At 51.2% G+C, this 7,915-nt stretch overlaps 1 long non-coding RNA gene across 1 annotated transcript; it reads left to right on the top strand.

The window, feature by feature from the left end:
• LOC124233286 (uncharacterized) lies at positions 1-625 on the top strand. Its single transcript, XR_006887025.1, has 2 exons — positions 1-43; positions 355-625. It is a non-coding gene; the product is annotated as an uncharacterized LOC124233286 (long non-coding RNA).
• The last annotated feature ends 7,290 nt before the right edge of the window (positions 626-7,915 follow it).

Below are 7,915 nucleotides of genomic sequence, written 5' to 3'. Positions count from 1 at the left end.
CCTGTATGCTGTACTGGTCAGCGCCCTCGTGCTGATGGCCATGGTAAGTAGGGGAGCAGGATGGGACAGACAGGTTGGAGATGACACAGCACCTCAGAGCCAGGAGTATACAGACACTGTCAGGACCAGAGTGTGGCAGAGAAGAAGAGGAGGGTTCATTCACATGCCCCAGAAGATACCTTGTCCCTCGGGGACTGAAGAGGAAGAGCCATGCTGGGAAGGAGAAGATAGGGTTCCCTGCAAACCCAGGAGGTTGTGAGGAGCCCTATTCATCTTTTCAGTGGGCCATCCTGCTGCTTCTCAATCCCTACCACTCCTGTCTCCTGGTAACCCTCAAAACCTTCTCTTCTTCAGGTCAAGAGAAAGGATCCCTGAAGCCAGCTCAAAGGTGGAGCTAGAAGCTTCCAGACCATTATCACCCCACCATGGAGTTTCCTTTTTCTTTTCCTAGCCAGGGCTTCTGAAGAGCTGTTCTCATCTCTCTACTCATCCTGATATCTACTCCCTCAAGTGCTTGCACACCTCGACACTCATGACCGAAATCTCTCTGACCCAAGGGGGACCCTAGTGTGCCTGTGTTGACTGAACCAATAAAAATGGCCTGTTCTGGCTTGACTCTGCCTTATGAATGTCTAGATATCTCTTCTTCCCATGTCTGAACTGCCCATGTGACTCTAGTCAGGATAGAAACAAGAGGTATTCAAGGAAGGTGTAGTCCCTTCAGGTGCGAGGGGCAAGGGACCCAGCCTGTGGCTGGCACTGCTCCTCCTTGTCAGAGGAACTCAAGTAAATGTGAAAGTTGGTAATGGGATGTGAACAGGCTTACTCTGGAACAGCCTAGAAATACGGGGATGTTGACCATAAGAACTTTCTGTCCTACCTGGATAAAGGTGCTCTGAGGAAGAGCTGACCTACATAGGTGTGTCCATCTGCCAACTGGCCATATGCCCCTGGCTAACAAAGCTTGGCTTTATCTCTATCGCCCACATTCCTTTCAGCTGTCTCACTGAGTACACTCTAATCTTCATTTATCGCCGTGGAGGCTTCCTAGCTGAGAAGAGAAGGTACTGACTTGGCTATTGGTTCTCAGTAGCAGATGTATCCTCCAGTTGAAGTTAAAAATCCATTTATAAATTTCTCTCTAGTGAATTAAATGAATGTGAACATGTCCCCTGATCACTCCTGGAAGGATAGAAAATAAAATTTCCCTAAAATGAAGAATCAGCCCTATCCTATTTCTAGAAATCCTGCAACAGCCTTTTGTTGTCTCACTGTCACCATTGTGATGTAGTCCAAAGTCCTTATGATGGCATATAGGACCCATGATTGTCCTCCACCTCTTATTCCACATGCACCTCGCTTCTCTCATCCCTGAACCCCCTGAGCCACTTGCTTTCAGGCAATTTTGCACTCCTCTACCAGAATGACATGGTACTCTAACTTCTACTTATCCTTAAAAATGTAATGCTGTTTTACTCCTGCAAGAAGCCTTCTCTGGAGCTTCCTTGCCCCTTACTCCCCTGAGGTTGGATTAAATGCACCCTATATTCTGTTATCACAGCGTCCTGTGCACCTCCCTCATGACACTTACCACACTGGATGGAAACTACCTCTTTACTTATCTGACACCCCCACTTGACTGCCAGCTCCTTGGTCACAGGGATGTGTTTTATTATAGCATCTCTGAGTTATGGTATAGTACCTTGGTTCAGTGTAGAAAGCCAATAAATTATCTTTGACTAAATAGATGAATAAACGAGTGAACCCAAAGTGACCCAATTCAGGAGCAGATAAGTCCTGCCTTAAACATCCGTCTCCCCTTTCACTTAAGACCGCACACACAGCCTTCCCCTTCTGTTGTAACATATATGTGCGTGTCTATATGCCTATACATAAATTCACATACATGAATGTGTGTACTCATTAAGCACACATTATTGCAATGTTTTGCTATTAACCTTCAAGAATAGAAAGATATCCAAATTATAGTGCGCAAGAAGCTTACCTGTTCACAAGGGGGATAATTCATGAATAGAAGCAGAGGAAATACAAGATGATGTTTTGAAATAGCAGAGACTAGCCCTCAGTGCCTGACTGGGATTAGCAGGAAAAACTAATGAGAGGTGAGAAGGTGGCAGTGTCTTCAAAGGAAGAACTGGTCTCAATTATCCAAATGGGAGAGTGATCATGACAGTCAGAGGCATGACTGAAACAACAGGGTCAGGTACTTCTGGGTATTTTCATTTAGCGGAGTGCAAGGGTCAGTGATAGGAGTAATAAAATACAAAGCTGAAAGGCAGGTTGGTGCATGCCACTGAGGATAGACTCGGATCCTTGCAACCAGCAGAGGCCTGGCACATAGCAGATGTTCATTAAACATTTGTGGGATAAATGAAGGATAGGAAGCTTAGACTTGGTTCTGGGAAAGTATAGAGGTTTGCAGGCTGTCTGTCCTCGTGCTATAAGTTGCCATCACCTGCTCTATGGATCCCACCCCTCGCTCCTCCCACCCCACCTCACTATAAATGCCAGTCTGTGCAGGTGGGCACAGAGTCCCAGAGGGGAGTCCTGATGACATAGAAGATCTCCTCAGAGTGGTTTACGTTCCAGGGCAGGGCCTCTCTGTGCCTCCCCCTCCACTAGCACCACGACCTTCCCCAAGCCGCTCTCCACTTCAAAGGCACTCTGAATTTGTCTTTTCCCAGCCCCACTCAACCAGACCAACCTCTGCCACCTGTGCTCCCTGCCGCTGCCCAGTGGTTGGCGGAGGGGGTTCAGAGAGGAGGAAACATTTTTGAATCATAGTGTAACATTGTGGGGACTGGGGGGTGGAGCACGATGATTCAGGTAAAGGAGGTGCTTTTACAAAAAGCCCTGCCTCAGAAAACACCCCGCACAGCCCAGGGAATCTGCTCTGGGATGGGGAGAGAAGTTGGAGAGGTGTCTGGAGCTAGACCCTGACATGGTCTTGCACAGACTTGGACTCAATGAACATCTCTGCTTCTTCTTGCTCCAGACTCAGCTTCCCAGGACCGTGAAGGACCAAGGCATCCAAGTGGGATCACCATTCAGTGCTTCTCACAAAATGTGCCCTTTGACAAAGTACTTGCACATGCGTAATTCATTTGGCACCCACAACAACCCTGTGGGAAAGATAGTTTTTCCCCATTTTTCAGGTGAAAAAACTAAGGCCAGAGGGGTTACAGATTATTTGTATGAGGCAGGGTCTGGCCTGGAACACTTCTCAAGTCCAGCTCAACCACCACCATTAATACTCCGACAGGTTTCAAGTCCACTGGATTGCCCCCAAGCTAAGTTGATTCTCCTCTGCAAACTGGGGGTGGCATCATGCAATGTCCAGATTACCATGTCCAGCTAATTCTGGAAATGGGAAGAGAGAAGACACGAAGAAGGAGGGTGGCCCTCAGTCTGTGCCAAGAGAGGTGGGGAAGGGGGAGGAATTCTTGGCAGCCCCTTCCCACTGTGCTCTTACAATGAGTTGTTCTTCGGGCCAGGGACTCGGCTCACTGTGCTAGGTAAGACTGGCCTCTCTGGCTGGGAAGATGGGTGGACCGCTCAGCCTCGAGGACCCCCTAAACCGGGCCCTTGGGCAGTGGGCTCTGGACCTTCCTGGGTCCCTAAGTCCGGGAAGGCAGGGTTTGCTCCTGGGTCCCCAGGGCTGTGCGAACACGGGGCAGCTGTTCTTTGGGGACGGTTCCAAGCTGACTGTGCTCGGTAAGGAGGACAGTAGGGTGTCCCAGGGCGTTCCGTGGGGCGGGATGGAAAGAGGTGGGCAGCTGCCCAGCTCCATTTGGGGCTGTGCTCAGAAGCTAGGCTTGGCGCCTGGGCCTGCCACTCTGGCTCCGGGTGCTGGGTGCGCGATGGAGAGCTCCTGGTTGGCGGGACCTGGGCTGAGTCCGGGGCAGCAGGAGAGGGCACCTCCGGGTTTTTGTCCTGGGGCTCGGGGCTGTGAGTACAGACCCTCAATATTTCGGCCAGGGCACCCGGCTGACCGTGCTAGGTAAGCGGGGCGCCCGTGGAACCGGGAGCGGGAGTGGGGCGCTCTGGGACACCAAGAGGGTGGAGGGGCCCGTTTTTGTGCTGCGCCCGGGGGCTGTGAGCCAAAATACTCAGTACTTCGGCCCGGGTACTCGGCTGTCGGTGCTAGGTAAGCGGGGACGCGGGGCGGGACGCGCGGTGGGTTTTTGCGCGGGGCTCGGGGGCCGTGACCTCAGAGACGCAGTACTTCGGGCCCGGCACGCGGCTCTTCGTGCTGGGTAAGCGCGGCGGCGCGGAGGGGCTGGAGCGGGCGGGCGGAGGACCTGGTTTTGGGCAGAAGCTCTGGGGCTGTGCTTTCCGGCGCCGACCAGACTTTCGGGGCCGGCAGCCGGCTGACCGTCGTGGGTGAGTAGCCACGGGACCAGCAGCCCAGGCAGCGGGGCCCAGGGCCGTTCCTGATCTCGGCACCTGGTGCCCTCCCCAGCGCTGGAGCCAGGCGCGGGACCCGGCTGGGACCCGGGCGCGGGAGGCGGCTGGGGCGCTGAGGGGTTTACGTGTGGGGCTTGGTCTCCGTGCTCTTACGAGCAGTACTTCGGCTCCGGCACCAAGCTCACGGTCATAGGTAAGGTTTGGACGCCTCCCCGCCTTCCAGCCCCAGTCCCTCGGTCCCCGGAGAAGGGTGGGGTGGGCCGGAGCTGGGACGCGCGAGTCGTCGGTCTGTGAAGCCAACTCTGCAAGCGGGGCAGAGGGGATGGAGTACTCACGGTCCGGGAACAAGGACGGAGGGCAAGGGAGGTTTTGATCCCCTTTTCTCTCTGAGGTATTTAGAGACTGGGTGAGCGGTGGAGAAGGAGAGGATTTATTAGGACTCTGAGAGCTGCCACATTGGAAAGAAAGCCTGAGAAGGGAAAACTTGGGCTGGGGGAGGAGTAGGAGGGGATGTAGCTGCTACATGCTGGGGGAAAAGAGCCGAGGGGCAGAAAAAGCAGAGATGGACCTGGGCGGCGGGCTGAGCCGACTCCTGGGAGGTGTAGATGGAGGGAGCGCTGAGCAGAGGGGAAAAAGGATGACAAACTAGAGTGGACTAGAGAGAACAGAAAGAAACATGAGTCAGTGAGGAAGGGAATCAAAACACGCCTGGGTCTGTTGATTTACTGCTTAGAAACGTGGATTTAAAATTGGATTTAAAACCTCTGCCTCCCTCTTCCTAAGCCTCAGCCCCCTGAGGGCCAGGGCTCTGTGTACAGCATTCGTTCCCGCTGTGGGCTGGATGGGGACCTCAGACACTGGGGTGCATTCACCCCAATGCGTCCCATCCCCCCAGCCTGAAATCTGTCCTGGCACTAGTATTCTAGGTTAAACAGCCTAGATGGTGCAGAAAGTTCCTTTGTCACAAACACACATTGAAATGCAGATAGTTTGCTGTGAGGTTAGGAAAAGCCCCAGGAGGCTCTTAGAGCTGGAAAGGGACCTTAAATGTCACCTGGTGATGAGAGCATTGAGCCAGAAAGGGGAAGTAACTCATAATACTGGTATCTTAACTCGGATTATTTGATGACAACAAGCGGGGATTGTATTTAGACTCATTGAACTGTAGCCAAGGAGGCTCAGCTAAGTGTGCCCCCAGGAAGTGCTGGGTTCCTGTCATCACCTGCGGGTGAGAAAAGACGGAACTTTTAGGACCAGATAAACCTGGGTCCCAATGCCTGGCTCTCTAATGATGGGGTGACCCTGGACAAGTGACTGTGTGGACCTCAGGCTCCCTCTGCTCTGCAGTACCAACGGCAATTCCCACTTAATATTGCTCTGAGGGTTCCAAGACAATCTACATGTGGAGTATCCAGCAAACAGTGGATGGTTGTAATTCAGTGCTTCCCTTCCCCACCCCTCCCCTAGGTGGTCACTGCAGTGGGAGCGGGAAGCCCAGTGCCAAGGGAGTGGCAGGGTTTGGCTTGTGGACAATAGAAGGCTGGGTATGTGTGAGAGATGGGCTGGGAACAGGAAAGATGAACTTCACAATTCTGCCCGAGGCAAGACCAACCCATAAGCAGAGCATATGCAAACAGACGCTCACTAGTACACACGCTTACACCCACATATGCAAGCCCCCCACACCCCGCGGGGATTCCCAGACACAGAGGATAACTGATCCCATCCTCACCATGGAGCCGTGTAGACAGTGCTTCAGGTCCTGCTTCTGTTTGTCCTGCCCATCATATCAATAAACATCATGGGGAGCCTCATACATGGCTCAAAGGACAGCTTTAATTTTTTACAATAAGGACTGAGTGTTTGCTGGTGAGGAGGTCAGAGGAGTACATTCTGTGGTCCATCTGGAGAGCTGGTAGGATCCCAGAGGCAGGGTCTTTGAGACAGAGAGAGAAATAACCAGGCTGAGAGCAGAAAGACTGATGGAGCCAGCACTGCAGATATGAGTTAGGATATTATCACTATTTGGGGCTGGGTCAGCCAGTAAAGACCTAAGGACATGGGAGTGATGAGCAAGGCAGGAGTTGCGGGTGGAGGAGCTGATGTGAGGGGAGGCAGGACCACCTCAAAATGAAAACCCAGGGGCTCGTGTTAAAAAAAATACTTAGAATTTCAAAAAGTTTACAGCAGCTATTACACCAAGCATGGGCCCTTCTAAGCATGGCGTCCTGTGTGATTGCACAGGTCACATACCCATGAAGCTGACCCTGGAAGTTAGGTCACATCCATAGGAATGTGAAGTGTCAGTTAGAAGAGCATTTTCTCCATCTTGCAACCTAAACTAGATTCTCATGAGAGTGAGATTTCTTAATTTTAATAGAATTGCTCAGAAACAGCAACAAACATCAATGGAAAGCAAAGAACAGGGTGAAATGAATGGAGAACAGGCCCGGAAGAAATGAGCCAGTCAGATGAGAGCGCTGCATGGGCTTTAACGGGAATGCCTTCACTGAGGCTCCTAAGATTCCACAGAGGGGCGGCTTAGACAAAATAGTATCCAGACAACTAGTAGCAAGAAGTTGCTCTGATGATCTGAGGTACTTATTTAGGAAGCTTGCTGGTAAGGGAAAGGATACCATTTGGAAGCAGAAGAGCAAAGAAGGTTGAAGAATGCCTGAATTTGAAGTAAGGGGAGACTGCAATCGGTCTGAGCTGAGGAAACTCAGCGGGTACCTGAAGGTGGAGGAATGGCTAGGATGACCTCGTGAACCACAGAAAAGTCAGAGCACCTCCCATTCTCATGAGCATAGAATAATACAATAAGATGCCCTCACATGAGCGCACAAAAAGATGCCATTTCTGTATTGGCATCTGAAGAAAAGTCCCAGCCCCAAAACGACCCTCCTTTTCCCCAATTTCCCTTTACTACTCAGCCACTCAGATTCAGATACAAATAACCCAGCTGAGGACACGGGCTTTCTGAATCCTATGTTGTTTAATCTCCACACCCACTCTGGAAAGTCAGTGTTATGATTCTCCCTTCACAAGCAGAGATATTAAGAGATGGTCCTAAAGTCACATTGGTGGGCAAAGTCAGTTCTAAGATTTGGATCCTGTTATTCTGATTCCAATCCAGTGCTCCATTTAAATAACTACTACATAATATGGTGAGAAGTAGACTGGTAAGCTTTCATTGATGGAGAAGAAATCAAACAATGTCAATAAAGGGACTTTATTCAGAATGTTAGGCAGTGCCATTCTTAATGCCAGCTTAGGGAGATGGAGAGACAGTGGACACTGCCTAACCATAGGGTAAATACAGAGGACAGCCAGGCAGAGGGAGAATAATCACAGAGGATGGGGCAGTAACACTCAAAAAAAAAGGACGTACTACTACATAATTTTGCTTCATCATGACCCCTTTCCCGGCCCCTCTCTCCCTCACACACACATGCAGAGCCCCTACCAAACCCAGACAGCTCTCAGG

Source organism: Equus quagga, unplaced genomic scaffold, assembly GCF_021613505.1.
Source record: "Equus quagga isolate Etosha38 unplaced genomic scaffold, UCLA_HA_Equagga_1.0 182661_RagTag, whole genome shotgun sequence".
NCBI classification, from domain to species: Eukaryota; Metazoa; Chordata; class Mammalia; order Perissodactyla; family Equidae; genus Equus; species Equus quagga.
Note: the sequence above shows the minus strand (reverse complement) of the source record. Positions and strands in the feature narration are given on the sequence as shown.